At 44.0% G+C, this 17,220-nt stretch overlaps 1 non-coding gene across 1 annotated transcript; it reads right to left on the reverse strand.

Moving 5' to 3' along the window:
- Positions 1 to 10,174: 10,174 nt before the first annotated feature.
- On the reverse strand, positions 10,175 to 10,281 carry LOC141615816 (small nucleolar RNA R71). Its single transcript, XR_012530213.1, has one exon. It is a non-coding gene; the product is annotated as a small nucleolar RNA R71 (small nucleolar RNA).
- Positions 10,282 to 17,220: the final 6,939 nt, after the last annotated feature.

Consider the following 17,220-nt stretch of genomic DNA (forward strand, 5'->3'; position numbering starts at 1 on the left):
GGCCTTGGGAAAATTAACCGTGCCCTCCACCTCTTCCCCAGAAGAAATAGTGCCACATATGACGAGGGACGCCCCTGATCTGAACAACCCAGTCGTTTTCTCTGACGAGGATATCCCTCTGTTCGGAGCCAATCATAACTTGGCCCGGTATATCACCGTACAATGCCTCAAGAAAAATGTACCCATGGTCCTCGTGGATGACGGATCCATGGTGAATGTCATCCCTCTCAAGACTGCTCACAAGCTGGGTATTAAGGAAGCTGATTTGGTCCCGACAGACCAAGGAGTACGCGCCTACGACGGCACTCGTCGCAAGGTCGCCGGGCTCATCACTTTGACTGTCGCAACCGGATCACTGGAAAGACAAACTAGTTTTCAAGTGGTCGACATCGACGCCTCTTTCAATATGCTCTTGGAGCGTCCCTGGATTCACGCCGTCAAAGCGGTTACCTCAACTCTCCACCAAAAAATCAGGGTCCCCTTCAACGGGAAAACAATCACAATTCCTGCTTCCCCGATCAAAGCTGTCATGAGAAAGGGAATAGCCTCCCAAGCCAGTGAGGAGGATGACAATAAAATGTGGGGTTTCCAAGGTGTGAATGCCATAACTGATGAATCAACACCCTCCAATTGTGACCCGTTCGCTAACCTCAAAGTCAACCGTATCATGATGCGTCAGGGTTACTTCCCGGGTTTGCCGCTCAGTCCACTGAAGAATACCTTGCCTCCCTTGAAACAGGCCAAGGTCCCTAACATCCCCTTTGGACTGGGATATGAGCCTACTGATGAGGATATCCAGGAGATGAACCTCCTAGTTCGAAAGCGCAAGAAGCACAGAGTTACCCATGGCTTTCCGGAGCCAATCTATGACTCTGCGGCCAGGGCTAGGCACCCGGGAGTGGAAGTCTTCCAGGCCTGCTACTTCATCCCCGACAACATCGAAGCTGCATCAACTGAGTCCAAGCCGTCACCATGCCTCGACGGACAGGCTGTCACATTCCTATTTGGGGAAGATAACATCAAGCGCCTCGACTATGAGGACATCATCAACATCGCCCTGAAGGACAATAAATTTGATCCAGCCGCCTTGATCTCCGACACTGACCCGGAGAAAGCTACCTAAGGCTAGAGGAAGACCGTCAAGTGGACCGATCGCCAAGGCCGCATTCTCAAGATCACAACTGGAGAAGGCCCTATGTTCAAGGAGGGAAGTGAAGAAGAATCTGAGTCTGAGTCTGAGTCGGAGTCGGAGTCTGTCGTAGCTCCTAACACTCCTGATGTCCTAGTCAAGGTCCCCTTCCCACTGTTTTATCACAAGGTCGTGGCTGATTCAGAGGCTGAGTCTACTAGGGTCACCCCCACTCCCATGAAAGGTGACAACCTGGAGCCTGTTCCAGGGGCTACCTCCTCGGTTGTGTCGCCTTTGACTGACCACGAGATGTCTGTCCTTTTCGAGCTTTTCGCTCGTGTCAACTTAATGAACGCTAAGTTTGCTTATGACTCGTATTAATTTAACTGCAATGCAATTCTGAATGACTATGAGGAATTTGACTTGAATGACTACCCACCTCACCTAGCCAAAGAACTTGACAAACGGGAAACCAGAATCCCCATCATTGAGGAGACCGAACCTATTAACGTAGGAACTGACAACACACCTCAAGAACTTAGGATAGGGACAACCCTGGACCCCTCGGAAAGACAGTAGTTCATTGACCTCCTCCATGAATTCAAGGACGTATTCACCTGGTCCTACAGAGATATGCCTGGGATCGACAGGGAAATTGCAGAGCACCGGATACCCATTAAACCCGGAATTAAACCTGTGAAACAGAAGCTACGCCGGATGCGTCCTGAATGGGCCCTAAAAATCAAGGAAGAAGTGGATAAACAGTTCAAGGCTGGTTTCATCAAAGTGTCTGAATACTCTGATTGGGTGGCCAACATTGTGCCCGTACCAAAGAAAGACGGAAGAATTCTGGTTTGCGTCGACTTCAGGGATCAGAACAAGGCGGGTTCAAAGGACGACTTCCCTTTGCCACATGTTGACATTCTGGTGGACAATACTGCCGAGCACGCTCTCCTATCATTCATGGACGGGTTTGTCGGGTACAACTAGATTAAAATGGCTGAGGAAGACATGCACAAGACAGCATTCACTACGCAGTGGGGGTACATATTGCTACACGGTCATGCCCTTCGGCCTCATCAACGCCGGAGCAACCTATCAAAGAACCGCTACCACTCTCCTACATGATATGATGCACAAGGAGGTAGAGGTGTATGTCGATGACATGATTATCAAATCCAGAGAACGGGACGGCCACATCAGCGCCCTTCGGAAATTCTTCGCTCGTCTGTGGAAATATAACATGAGACTAAATCCTCAGAAGTGTGCATTCGGGGTCACCTCCGGAAAACTCTTGGGACATGTCGTCAGCAAAAGAGGCATTGAGATTGAACCAACCAAAATCAAAGCCCTTCAACAAATGCCTCAGCCTAGGAACGAGAAAGAGATTCGGGGATTTCTCGGTCAAGTCCAATACATCAGCCGCTTCATTGCCAAGCTCACCATGATTTGTGAACCGATATTCAAGAAGCTTCGCGCCTCCGATCACACCGATTGGGATGACGACTGTCAAAAGGCCTTCGACAGGATAAAGGAAATCCTATCCAAACCTCCTGTCCTCATGCCACCTCAACCGGGGATTCCTTTATCCATATACCTGACTGTTACAAACACAGCCATGGGAGCAATGCTAGCACAGACAGTTGGCAACGAAGAACGAGCCATCTACTACATCAACAAAAAGTTCATTGAGTACGAAACGAGGTACACCCAATTGGAGAAGACATGCCTTGCCCTAGTATGGTCGACAAAGAAGCTCCGGCATTACATGCTCAGCTACACGGTCCACATCTACTCCAAGATGGACCCGGTTAAATACATCTTCGAAAAACCCGTACTAAACGGAAGGCTGTCTAGGTGGACACTCATGCCGTCCGAATTTGATCTCAAGTTTGTACCCCTTAAGGTTATCAAGGGAAGAGCAGTTGCCGATTTCCTAGCATAAAATCTCGTCAACGAGAATCCAACGACCGACACGTGGTCACTTCCTGATGAAGACATCCTTTGTGCCGATTCTGACGCATGGGACCTATACTTCGATGGTGCATCTAATTTGGGTGGCTTTGGGGTAGGAATCCTTCTAATATCACCAGAGGGAGAACATGTTCCGATCTCGGTCATGCTAGACTTTGCCGTCACCAACAATGTCGCTGAATATGAAGCATGCCTCATCGGCCTACAAGCAGCCATCACACTCGGTATCAAGAGACTGAGGGTCCATGACGATTCCTCGCTCATCATCAATCAGGTGTCCGGATCATGGAAAATCCGATCCGACAGCTTAGCTCCCTACCGAGCAAAGATCAATCAAGAGGCCGAGTTCTTCGACCAAGTAGACTACTTCCACTTGTCACGAGAGGAAAATCAATTTGCTGATGCCCTAGCAAAACTTGCCGCGCTCGTCAACATACCTGACGACATGACATCGATGCCCCTATGTGTCGAGAGAAGGAGCGAGCCAGCTCACATTTGTGCCATCAACGACGATGAGGAAAGCCATGATGAACCTTGGTACCAGGCCATCCTCAACTACAAAACCAAAAACGAATTCCCTCCTAACTCTGACCAAATAGGACAAAGAGCCATCCGTTTACTTGCATCAAAATTCGTGATAAACCAAAATCAACTATACAAAAGAACACCCCAAGGAATTCTCCTCCTTTGCATCGACCATCACAAAGGCAAAAAAGTCATGGGAGAGGTTCACGACGGAAAATGTGGCCCTCACATAAGCGCAATGATGCTTACATGGAAAATCACACGGCTAGGTTACTACTGGACCACCATGGAAGCCGATTGCCGTAACTACGTCAAACATTGCCACAATTGCCAAATCTTTGCCAACATACAACACATACCACCATCCCTTTTATACACCATGACATCGCCCTGGCCTTTCTCAACCTGGGGCATCGACATCATCGGGAAATTAAACCCGGTGGGCACCAAGGGGCATTGCTTCATCCTCGTCGCCATCGACTACTTCACCAAATGGGTGGAAGCACAGTCATATGCAATCTTGACCGCCAAACAAGTGGCCAAGTTCATTCAAAACAACATCATCTGCCGATATGGGGTACCCCATGAAATCATCAGCGATCAAGGCTCTCACTTCCGGGCGGACACTCAAGCTTTGCTGGACAAATACAAAATCAAACGACATCGATCATCCCCCTACCGTCCCCAAACTAACGGAGCGGTGGAGGCAGCGAACAAAACTTTTGTCACCATTATCAAGAAAATGCAAGACAACTACCGCGATTGGCCGAGCAAGCTCCCATTTGCGCTCTGGGGATACCGAACCTCCATTCGAACACCGACAGGCGCCACACCCTTCTACCTAGCATACGGTATCGAGGCGGTTCAACCGGTAGAGTTAGAGGTCCCTTCTCTACGCATCCTACTGGAGAGTCAGGCCCCCGAGGCGGAATGGACCCGTCGAAGGTACGAACAACTCACTCTTCTAGACGAACGACGACTCAACGCCTTGCACAACGTCCTACTATACCAACGACGTATACAACGGGCATTCAACAAAGAAGGTTAAACCCAGGAATATCCAGGAGGGCGACTTGGTCCTCAAGTCAGTTCGAGCACCATTGCCCGTTGATCCGAGGGGAAAATTCAAACCCAACTGGGCCGGGCCATACCTGGTCAAGAAAATACTTTCGGGGGGCGCAGTGAGACTGAGTGACCTAGATGGGGAGGACTTTACAAACCCGACCAACCTAGACCAACTCAAGAAATACTACCCTTGAGCCATAGCAACCAACGACCTAAGCCTAGTTTTACAACTAGCAACAAACTCAACCCATTTTCAAGTCAAGTTCCTCAACGTGTTCTGATTTGATATTGCATGTTTTATCGAGTCTAAGCTGCGGCACTTTGCCCGTTTCAAATGTCCTTTGATCTGTCAAAGGCAACATCCACTTGCACTAAAACAAAAACCCCTGAACTACGAGCATGGTTTGATTTCACCTCTTCAGGTGGATACGTAGGCAGTCCCTCTTATGCATGAGGGATACAACCACAAAACCCAATCGAATTTACAAAGCATTTCGAACCACGATCATGGTTTGATTTCACCTCTTCAGGTGGATACGTAGGCAGTCCATCCTTACGCAAGAAGGATACAACCATCCCCATAAAAAAAACACGTCACCCACATACAAAAAAAACATCCCCATCACAAAAAAAGGGGAAAACCATTCCCTTTCCCTCAAAAATACAAAATAAGCCTTTCTCCCTTCCCACAAAACTCCACTTTCCCAAGTGCAAATGTTTAGGACTATTCAAATTGAATTGCCTTTACCAAATGGATGGAAGAAATAAGCGTTCACGATTTTCGACACGGGCAATCCTCTTATTTAATTAATAATGGGAGGGATTACAATTTCAACAATAAATAATGCTCGACGAGTCTACAACTTGTCGAAGCTAAGGTGTCAACTAAAACACCTCACATAATAAAACTAGCACAAAACACACAATAACTAGCTAGTACAACATAATAAAAACTCACAACAATAATACAACATAATAATAAAGTGGGTAATGGAGGTCTTCACTCTTCCATTTTACCCTTGCCTTTTCCTTCGGGGTACATCTTCCCCTTGTCCTTCTTGTTGGCCCGCCTAGCATGGACTTCCTCCTCGGAACGGATCCTCACCGGATCTAAGACGGCGACGGCCTCCGGTCTAGCACAAGACCCCATGTTCGACCTAAAAAGAGCCAATGCACGGCCCACCATATTCTTGGGACCCGAACTCCTCCTCTTCGGTAGTCTGATCACATCCGGGCTAACTCCATCAACATACTCCTCAAAGAAGGCACGGTTGGCCTTGCCGACCTCTCGATACTTCAAGTCGACGACCTCGTCCTTACGAAATTTAGATCTCTCTTCCAAGGACGGAGCTCTTGACCACTTGACATAAGCGGGAGTAACCCATGTCGCGGCAACGGGGTTTGATACCTCCCAAAGCAGCCGAGTGGCCCACCACCTTTCGAAGATCTCCACAAGCTTGGAGTTCCGGAAAACATTCTCTTGGACAAGAGTATCTTGAGCGGGCACCTTTTGTTGACGCCCCATTTGCCTCATGAGCCTTTCGGGATAAATGAAGGAAACAACCTTCAAACCCACCACCATCAAAGAACGAGGACTATCACCCAAAGCGGGCAACCCCGTGAAGGACCTCAAGTGCCACCACGGCACCACCCAACGGATGTGAGGACCGCCCTCCTCCGCCAATCTTGCGGCCCAATAAGCCTCGGTAGAAGCAAAACTGTCCGGGTACGACTTCTTCCTCATGGTAAGGTGACGGAAGGAATAAGAATAAGAATCAACCGGAGGCTCTACATACCTTTGCCTTTCCAATAGCCACACTTGGAGGATCCTTGGGGATCCGAAAGAAGGAGCTTCTCCACAAGAGCCTTCCTTGTCCAAAGCTTGGACGATCTCTCCAAGCACCAACCATGATGGATCTCTACCATGCTCCATTCGCTCAATCACGTGGATAAGGGTCATGCTACCATAGCACTTTGGCCCCTCCTTCTTCAAGACATCAACAAAGAGGTACACATGGACAAGACAAAAGGCAAGAGCCCTTGTCCTAGCCACCTCCGAGACACTAGCATCTAATCGGTTTGAAAAGATGTTAATAAGAGCCAACATATCCACACCATGTGGAGCAAGAAGAAAGTTGATTTGGCTTATTGACCAGCCCAACATGGAACGGAATTTCTCCTTGTAGCACAACCGAGTCGGAGGAAGCACCGGAACACAACCCGACCACCCACCAATGGCTCCAACCTCTTCGCAAGAGGACAAATTTCACCTTTCGGGAAAACAAAAACATGATGTTTCGAATCCCAAAACCGAGAACATGCTTCATGAAATGATGGTTGCACCTTGACTTGACGAAGCACCAACAATTGACCAACTCCCATGCAAACGAGTTGATACCTTTTGGGAGGCGACAAATCCCGGCACCATTGTCGCAACGCGTTCTCAAAAGCATCCATGAAATATTTTTGTGGAAGAAGAGGAGGTTTTGTAGAGATGATTTTGGGTTTCGGATGATGAAACAATGAAGCGCAAACGTCCCTATTTATACAAAATGATCAGCGCGTTTTTCAGAAAAACGAGGAAAGCTGGCTTACATCGCCAAGAGGCTCGCGCCTCTTTAGGCCTTCCCAAGGATTCCCGCTGTTGACTTGTCTCTTTCAACTTGTGTTTTCTCCTGACACCTCAAACCTCCCGCCAGGAAGCTCCCGCCTCTTCGGGATGATTCAAGACATTTTTGTGTTTCCTCACGCTCACATTTCCTTGTTTTTGCGTTTTACGAAATCCGAGACGGTTTCCATGACGCAGCTTTAAGCATACGGATTTTTCTTTCTTTTTTTTAAAGGGGAAAGGGCTAGTCGCCCCGATCCGCGACGGATCGTTTCCATGTCAGTCGAAATTCCGAATTTTTTTTGCTTTTTCGCAATTTTCCACCAAAAATCAAAATCGAAAATTGATAAAACGACATCAGTTTTCCTTAAAATTCAAGCGCTCACAAATTCGAGTCTTGACCTCAAAAATCAAAAATCAAATATACTCGCAAAAATCCCTTTCTAAAATTCATCCTGACGGTTTGAGTTTGAATTTTTCGAGTCACAAATCAATTTCAACAATTTCGATGCAATTTAATTCAAGACACGAATTAATTGCTCAATTTTTTCAAATTAATTCGTTTTATCCAACGTGACGACTTGTCGCGGAATTTTCAAATATCATATCAATTTTCAAAAATTCAAATTTTAACTTCAAGACTGATGCGTGTCTTAAATATGATGTTTTACACCCCATTTTACACGCATTTCAGAGCTCATTTATGTAGTTTATGCTACTATTCTCCCTATTTCCGTTTACTTTCGTGTTTTTGTACATTATTGCAGAAATGTGAAGAATCCAGCGGAAATCAAGCTAAATTCATCCCCGAGTACCTTGCATTGCATTTGACGTGAAGTATTTACTCAAGGAACGAGCTTGGTGCGCATTTCGAGGCCTGAAAGATAATTTTATGAAGAATTAGAAGCGGATTATCAGCTAAAGCAGTCGATCGACTGGCCTTCATGGTCGATCGACCAACGCACGACTTACAGGAGCTACTGTTCAGCACAGTCCAGTCGATCGACCGGTCACAGTGGTCGATCAACCAAACCGCTAGTCTGACGCGAGTTAAAAGATCCAGAAATTAGAAGCCCATTATATATTAGGTTTATGAATAAGTGTTACGTATATTCCTTTATAACGTAGCTTTAGTTTTCAGAATAAGAAGGAAGTCTTTTATCATAAAACTTTAGGGAAATATTAGGGTTTGCATTTAAGTTTAATTATTCAATACAATCGGTATTATTGCTTTACTTTCGTTCGTAATTTCGGTTTCCTCCTACTCCGTTCGGTATTCTTCTGCTCTTATTTCAGTTTTATTGCTTTATTTTTCATTCATAGTATAGAATTGCTAGATTAGTTTCCCAAAGCCTAAAATTATCGTTTTATGTTATTTGTTTGTTTAATTATTTCAAGCATGAATTCAGTAGTTTTATTCCTTGATCTTATTGTTGTTTTCATCATAGTCATGAGTAGCTAAATACCCTGTGCTAGGATGTAGGGAATCTGTAGAAGTAGGCGGCATTAGAATAGGAAGACCTAATCGCGCCATGGTCGATCGACTGCACACCCTGGTCGATCGACTGGCCACGTGAGTTTTACCTTCGTTTTAATTAATTTAATTGTTATGTTTGACGAATCGAGTGCACGCGACTAGTTGAATGTTTAGGAATTGACCGACCCAATAAAGATCGAAAAATAGGGAAGGGAGATAGCCTACCTAATTAAGACGACTAGATTAATGAGATCGAAAGATGAGTTAATTTAGACCTTTTTAGTCACTTTTCAGGACGAAAGTTAGTATTAGTGATATTAGGGACCTGTAGCGAGATCAAAAGATGCTACCTGTAAGAATGGACCGAGAGGACTTCTTATTTTCCCGTCTCACGTGTTTGTTTTAGACCTACCTAGTATGCTGCCGCCGAAACTATAGTGAACCGATCATCTTAGCACCCTTTTAATATTTATTTTCATCCGTTTATTTAGTTTACTTTTCTTTTACTGCCTTTAGCTATAGAACAAATCAAATCAAACCCCCACACTTGTTACTTTAAAGACTAAAATCAGACAATTATTGATTGCATCGCCTCCCTGTGGTTCGACCCTGACTGCCACTAGCTATAGTAGTAGTTTGGACTATAAATATTATTTTTGGTGCACACAACGACGGGCATCAAATTTTGGCACCGTTTCCGGGGAGGCAATTGTTTAAAATTATTAGTTGTTTATTTTTAGTCTTCCTTTTAGTTTAAGGGTCATCTGTTCCTTAAACTATTCTCCTATTCTACTTGTAGTTTCTTCTTATGCGCAGGTCACAGGGTGGTGAATTATTACAGTTCAATCCTGAGATTGAGAAGACTTTGCGTGAGTTGAGGCGATCATCTAGGGTATTGCCGATAGAGAAAGAGCTGAGTACTCTGTCTAGTTACTACGAGAACGAGTTGTTTGAGGAGGATCCACCTTCATCACCTATTTCCACTTCTTCAGCTGAGACCGTCACATCTCCAGACATGGCTGAAGAAGCAAGTATAGCCAGTCACTCCGAGCCGACAGCTGAGAATCTCTATAAGGGATTCGCATTACCAGGGACGAAGAGAAAATTCGAGCCAAAACCGTCTTATATCAACTTGGTTGAGAGGAAGCAATTTGGGGGAGCTGCAAATGAAGATGCAGCCAAACATATGGAGACATTCATTGATTACTGCAGTTCCATACCCCCACCAACTGGTGTGACCCAGGACCAGGTGAAGGAGACAATGTTCATATTCTCTCTTCGTGATGCTGCAAGGGAGTGGTACAGAGACCTGGATCGAGCCGCTAATAGGATAACTGACTGGAATTCGTTGGCCCTGGCATTCTACAAGAAATATTTTTCCGCCTCGAAGACGAATGCCATTAGAGCTCAGATCACGAGCTTTAAACAGAGTCCTGATGAGAATTTTCATGAGGCATGGGTCCGTTTCAAGAAGCTAGTGCAAAATATTCCGCACCATGGGTTCGATAAGTGGAGTCTATGCAATCAGTTTTATAATGGACTTTATGACGATCAGAGAGCTATCCTCGATGCTGCAGCTAGTGGCAGATTCCAGGAGAATGTTGGAGAGACTAAGGGGTGGAAAATTATTGATGATTTGGCCACCCATAAAGCTGAGTATGGAAATTCCAGGGGAAATCAAAGGAGGAGTGCTGAATCCCCTTCTGTAGCTGCATTAGAGGCCCTTACGGTGAGATTTGATAAGTACGAGTTGGGAGGAGCTTCGAAAGGAGGGATCTATCAAGTGAATGCTGTGCCAGACGGTCCTTTCGTCTGTAAAAAAATGTGGAGCTGAAGGACATGTTTCAGACCATTGTCCTAATCCCTATGAGTCTTGTGCTGCCTTTCAACATTATAGGCAGACAAACAGTTATTATGAGCCGCATGTCCATCCGAATTTGAGGTGGAGTAGCCAAAATGTCCTAAATTCAACTCCACCTCCACAGCAGCAGCAGCAGCACCAGAATTATGTGCCCCCTCATAAGCAGCAGCAGACATATCAAAAGCCTCCGTATGTCCCTCAGCAGCAGCAGCAGTCCCAAGGCTCCGATTTGCCGAGTTGAAGAATTTGTTGCTGAAAGAGTCTCAAGCTAGAGAGGCCAGGATGAAAATGTTGGAGAGCCAAATTGCTCAATTGGCAAGCAAGAATACAACTCGAGCTCCGGGACATTTACCGACGCAGACTGATCAAAGGAGACCCTTAATGCAATTATCTTGAGGAGTGGGTCTACTCTTGATGGGCCCGCTATGGTCGAGGATGTCACTGAAAAAGATGAGGCGGAATCGAGCAAAAAGAAGGTCAGAATGAATAATAGCAAGAAAAACGATCGATAGGGGTATGTCGTCGATCGATCGACATACCCAGTCGATCGACATCCATAATTGAAAAGCGACTTCTGTTTTCTGTAGAAGTCGTCGATCGATCGACATGCATGGTCGATCGACGACGACAGCCGCGCTGGCGATGGTGAGTCTTTTCGTCCTCCAATGCCAAATAACTTGAGGGACCACTTGTTTCGGGGTACGACTACTCCGAGAATATTGAGGCAAGACCCAAATGCTGATGGGTCTTTTCCGGTTCCGAAGTATGACCCGATGACGATTAATGGTTCATTTTTGAGATGGTCTGAAGAGGGGTCAAGCTAGAACAAAGAGAAGGTAGTGGACTTTCAGCCTAAATCCACCGATGCCGGCATGAGAAACTTAGAGGAGAGGGCTAAGTTACTTCTTTCAGCCCCTTATCCAGAGAAATTGGTGCCGACAAAGGAACATGTATCATTTAACAAGTTTGAGAATGTTATCCGTAGCTTAAATGTACAAGTTCCTTTTCTTGAATTAGTCAATCAAGTTCCTGCTTACATGAAATTTATGAAGCAACTTTTATCTAAAAAGAAGTCACTTGAAACTGTGCATTCTGTAGCACTAACTGAGGAGTCATATTCTTATTTGACCCATACTGCACCTCATAAGCTAGAGGACCCAGGTAACTTTTCCGTTCCATGTAATATTGGTACCTTCTCAATTGAGAAAGCCTTGTATGACCTAGGAGCCAGTTTTAGTGTAATGCCCTTGAGTCTTGCTAGGAAGTTAAAATTGACTAGGTTTGCAGTCACGAACATGACAGTACAGATGGCTGATCGATCTGTGGTCCAGCCTATAGGAGTCTTAGAGGACATTCCTATGCAAATATGAAAGTTCTTTTTCCCTGTTGACTTCGTTGTACTAGACATGCCCGAGGATGCTCACATCCCTATCATTTTGGGTAGACCATTCCTGCACACTGCTGGTGCAGTTATAGATGTTGGCTCAGGGACATTGACCTTCAAAGTAGGGAAACACTCCATTGTCTTTGCCCAGACGGCTAAGAAGAAAGACCCTATGTGGCCAGTCACTTATAATACGGTTTCTGAAAAGAAATCCTATTTTGTGCTTCCTGATCTGCCTACCCCTACACCTATTCCTGTTGTAACACCTCCGCCCTAGATTAGGAGCAAATTGGAGGAAGATTCTTCTTTTTTGACTATTGTAGGAGCTGGTTTGGGGAAGGAAGAGCCGCATGTTACTCCAGCTGTGAGGAAGCCAATCGTTCAAAGAGGCGGTCTAGGATGTCTTAGCTATGGCACTGATGAGGAGCCGGTTAAAGTGATAGAGTCCAACTTGGACTTTGATGAGCCATAAGAGGTCATTGCTTGGGAAGATGTTGAAGCTGTTGATCCGTTGAGGTCTGCGGATGTTGGAGTTGAGAAGAGTGCAGCTGAGAAGATGAGCACTATTGAGGCTACCTCTTGTAGCCAGAAGCTGAGCAAGTGGGCCATTCCGTGGCCGTTCTTGATCAACTATTAGTTGATCAATTGCTTTTCAAAACTTACATTTTATTGCTTTCGTTAAACTTTTTATTTATTGTTTTTGTGTGCGCGAGACTTCGCATTTTTATAAGTTTGCTTAGGATTTTAAACACTTTAGATGGTTACTTTGGGTTTTGCGCAACTTTGGGCGCGTTATTATGTGCTTTTACAGGTATATGGACCATATTAGCTCAAGTTATTGAGCTAATTCGAAGAAATTAGAAAGTTACAGCAGTTATTCCAGTCGATCGACTAGTCTGTATGGTCGATCGACTGGCCGCACAGTTCCTGGAGCTTCTGTTCCTGACATTGTGGTCGATCGACTGGGTAAGGTGGTCGATCGACCGTTGTCCGCTGCTGTACCTGTTTTCGATCATTCCCCTGCTGTGTTTGGTCGATTTGTGGACTTGAGGGAGTCTTTTCTCCACTCTATTCTCCGACTCATTTCTGTTTTCTTCCGATTTCCTTATTTTTGCACATAATTACCGCTTCAACTTTGCTTTCTCGGAATTACGCGTGGTTTTGTTTGTCTTTTCAGGTACTTATTGGTAGCACTGCTGGCTACCGAAACCTCCTAGCTCACGCTGGTTTGGGGAGGTTTCCTTCTTTTGCTGAGCTTAAAGTCTTGTGAGTTTCCGAGTTCCTCTTCGTGTCTTATTTAATTAATTTCACGCAAATTCCCATTTCCATTTTATTTCATTACATGATTTTGCACAATGGGGACATTGTGTGATTTGGTTTGGGGAAGGGTTTTGCGTTGCATTTCATTTGCTTGCATTCACGTTTACATTTTGTCTTGCATTCTTGTTTATTTTCTCTTATATATACAAAAATTGAAAAAATTTCAAACAAATGCACGTTTGTTTTAGCATTTAGGTCGAGTCGGAACGGTAGTATTTTAATGATGAGATTGCATTTGCAGCTGTTTTATGTCTAAGCCTTGCTAATTGACATGTTATTAGTAGAATGATCATATATGCATAGTCTACGAGTTTTCGTTAATTCTTGCTGAACTTGAGACTTGACTTTGATTTTTGGCAAACTACATCATATTTCTGAGATTTAGAGCCTATAACTGGTGACATCTATGACCAGTTTATCTAGGATGTGAGTAGTTACTCTTTATGAGACATGTTACATAAATATGCATAAATATGAATTTAATCTGCTTAATACCTGTATGCATTCGGTTTGTGGTTTGTTGACACATGTGGAAGAGGTCACCCCTTTAATCATTTTGCCCATAAGCTCCACACTGCCAGAAATAGCCTTTTTGTCCCGTTAACTACATCCTACATTTAGCCTGCCCTTGTCAAGCTAGTAGTTTATGTTTTTGGGATTGTTACTTCATTTTTGGTTGCATATGCTCATTTTGAGATGATGTTGGGAAGATGGAAAAGGAAAGGAAGAAGAAAAAAAAAAGAAAAAAGAAAAAAAAAACGATTGTTGTACTATATAATCCAGTCGATCGACTGACCATCTTGGTCGATCGACTGCAGCCCGAGAAAAAAGAAAAAAAACAAAATCACATGGTTGGAGTTTTGATTAGTTGGTGATTTTATTCCCATGCTTTATTATCATCATTTGAGGAGTTACATCTTTTGGAGATTGTGAGTTTAGTGCTAATCATTAGCACCGGATTTATTGAAAAATCTTGAGCAAGAAGTTGGATGTTGTCATATGGTTTTGTTTAGGTACTAGCTTGATCACCTATGCCTCCACATTCCCATAATTGTTTTGCCTCTTCTTACCCATTACCTCACATATCCATATTTACCTCGGCATGTGTCATGGTCATTTGTTTGGTTGGAATGCATATGTATGGTTGTAGAGATTATTTTCATATTAGATTGCAGGCATGTTCTTATAGGTTGTAGTTAGGTGAGAGTCATTACAATATTACTTCTTTCTATCGTTTACATATACTCACCCGTATTCATTGAGTGTTATGAGCGGTCCGTGAGAGTCCATGATGATAAGTCTCTGTAGTTGACGGTTCAGCAGTTTTTGACGACTACATAACTCGTTTGCATGATTCATATTGCTAATTGATTGTTGATTTGTAGCATTAAATTGGTTTAGGCTTTACGGTTTGCATTTCGCTCTGAGGATGTGAAACTGTCGTTTGGTACCAAAAATAAAATACCTAAGTACTACTAACAGAAGTCAGCGGTAAGTAGGGTCGATCTCCACAGGGAGGCGGTGTACTATCTATTTGTCTGTTTATCTGTCTAAATGTCACAATGCTGGGGTTTGATTGATTTGGACTAACTAAATTACTGAATCTAAAGGCAAGAGAAAAAGAATAAAGGAAGTTAACAATAAAAGAAAGGAAGTATGCTAGGAGTCGGTCTACCGTGGCAGCTACTCTATCGGAAATACTAAGGCGATTAGACTATTGATAGGAAGAGCTATGGTCGTCACCTTTCGGTCCTTAAACCGCCCTAGAGCGTAAATAGCTTAACTTTCGCCCTCACTACGATACCCTATTGTAATTAAGCAAGCATTCCCTTCCAATCTTTCGATCCAGGTCGGGGTTAACTAGATTTATGGTCTCCTGCAAGCATACATTCAACCTGATAACAATTAAATTGCCTAAAACAATTCTTATCGCAAGACTAATCTGATTAAGTCAATTAAAACATCGCTACCACGGCTTCCCTAATCCTAACATACTACGGGGAATTAGCTACTCATAATAAAATAAGCAATGACAATAATTAAAGAAGAAATAAGCATTAAAAGAGAATAAGGGAAGGAATTACTGAATTAAGTGATCCGGAAATGAGCAAGAATAAAAGTAACAGTGTATAAAGAAAAGGGAAAAGAGTAACGTGCAGTCCCCCCCGGATGAAGAGATCGTTTAAACTGACATCCTAACTCCTATTTATAAGAAAATAGGAGTATAATTAAACCTAATGACGGAAATTAAGTAAAAAGCCCAGCCCATCAGCGAAATCCACTCGATCGAGTACTTAAGGCTCTCGATCGAGTGATATTCCTTAGCATTCCTCTCGATCGAGAACAATTCCTCTCGATCGAGGACTTCTTTCCCTTTAATCACTAGATCGAGAAGAAGTAGCTCTCGATCGAGCAAATGGGCTCTCGATCGAGTAGAAATAGTTCTCGATCGAGCACTTCTCAGCGAGTAATTCCTGCTTCGCGCACTGAATTTCAAACGGCTGCCATTCCTTCGTTACTTGGACAAATAGGGCGTGGTTGGTGGCGTTGGAAAGCTAAGAGGATAAGCTTTCACCTCCAACTGGAATCACCTTAATAACTGTTGTAGAACTCGAGATATGACTCTTAAAAGCAGGAACTAGCAAATTGATAAACTCTCTTGGCTCGCCTAACCTCCTTACTCCAATGCGCATCTCAAAATAGTACTTTCCAAGCTCCGACTCAACTCATCTCCTAAATGCATGCGTAGGGACATGTTTTAGGCTTGTTTTCACTCCTTTCGGGTTCATTCCTGCAAATAAGGCTTGTTTTCACTCCTTTCGAGCTTGGAAAGTACTATTTTGAGATGCGCATTGGAGTAAGGAGGTTAGGCGAGCCAAGAGAGTGCTTCAATTTGCTAGTTCCTGATTTTAAGAGCCATATCTCGAGTTCTACAACAGTTATTAAGGTGATTCCAGTTGGAGGTGAAAGCTTATCCTCTTAGAATTCCAACGCCACCAACCACGCCCTATTTGTCCAAGTAACGAAGGAATGGCAGCCGTTTGAAGTTCAGTGCGCGAAGCAGGAATTACTCGCTGAGAAGTGCTCGATCGAGAACTATTTCTACTCGATCGAGAGCCCATTTGCTCGATCGAGAGCTACTTCTTCTCGATCGAGTGATTAAAGGGAAAGAAGTCCTCGATCGAGAGGAATTGTTCTCGATCGAGAGGAATGCTAAGGAATATCACTCGATCGAGAGCCTTAAGTACTCGATCGAGTGGATTTCGCTGATGGGCTGGGCTTTTTACTTAATTTCCGTCATTAGGTTTAATTATACTACTATTTTCTTATAAATAGGAGTTAGGATGTCAGTTTAAACGATCTCTTCATCCGGGGGGGACTGCACGTTACTCTTTTCCCTTTTCTTTATACACTGTTACTTTTATTCTTGCTCATTTCCGGATCACTTAATTCAGTAATTCCTTCCCTTATTCTCTTTTAATGCTTATTTCTTCTTTAATTATTGTCATTGCTTATTTTATTATGAGTAGCTAATTCCCCGTAGTATGTTAGGATTAGGGAAGCCGTGGTAGCGATGTTTTAATTGACTTAATCAGATTAGTCTTGCGATAAGAATTGTTTTAGGCAATTTAATTGTTATCAGGTTGAATGTATGCATGCAGGAGACCATAAATCTAGTTAACCCCGACCTGGATCGAAAGATTGGAAGGGAATGCTTGCTTAATTACAATAGGGTATCGTAGTGAGGGCGAAGGTTAAGCTATTTACGCTCTAGGGCGGTTTAAGGACCGAAAGGTGACGACCATAGCTCTTCCTATCAATAGTCTAATCGCCTTAGTATTTCCGATAGAGTAGCTGCCACGGTAGACCGACTCCT

The sequence above is a fragment of the Silene latifolia genome, chromosome 11 (assembly GCF_048544455.1).
Source record: "Silene latifolia isolate original U9 population chromosome 11, ASM4854445v1, whole genome shotgun sequence".
In the NCBI taxonomy this organism is placed as follows: Eukaryota; Viridiplantae; Streptophyta; class Magnoliopsida; order Caryophyllales; family Caryophyllaceae; genus Silene; species Silene latifolia.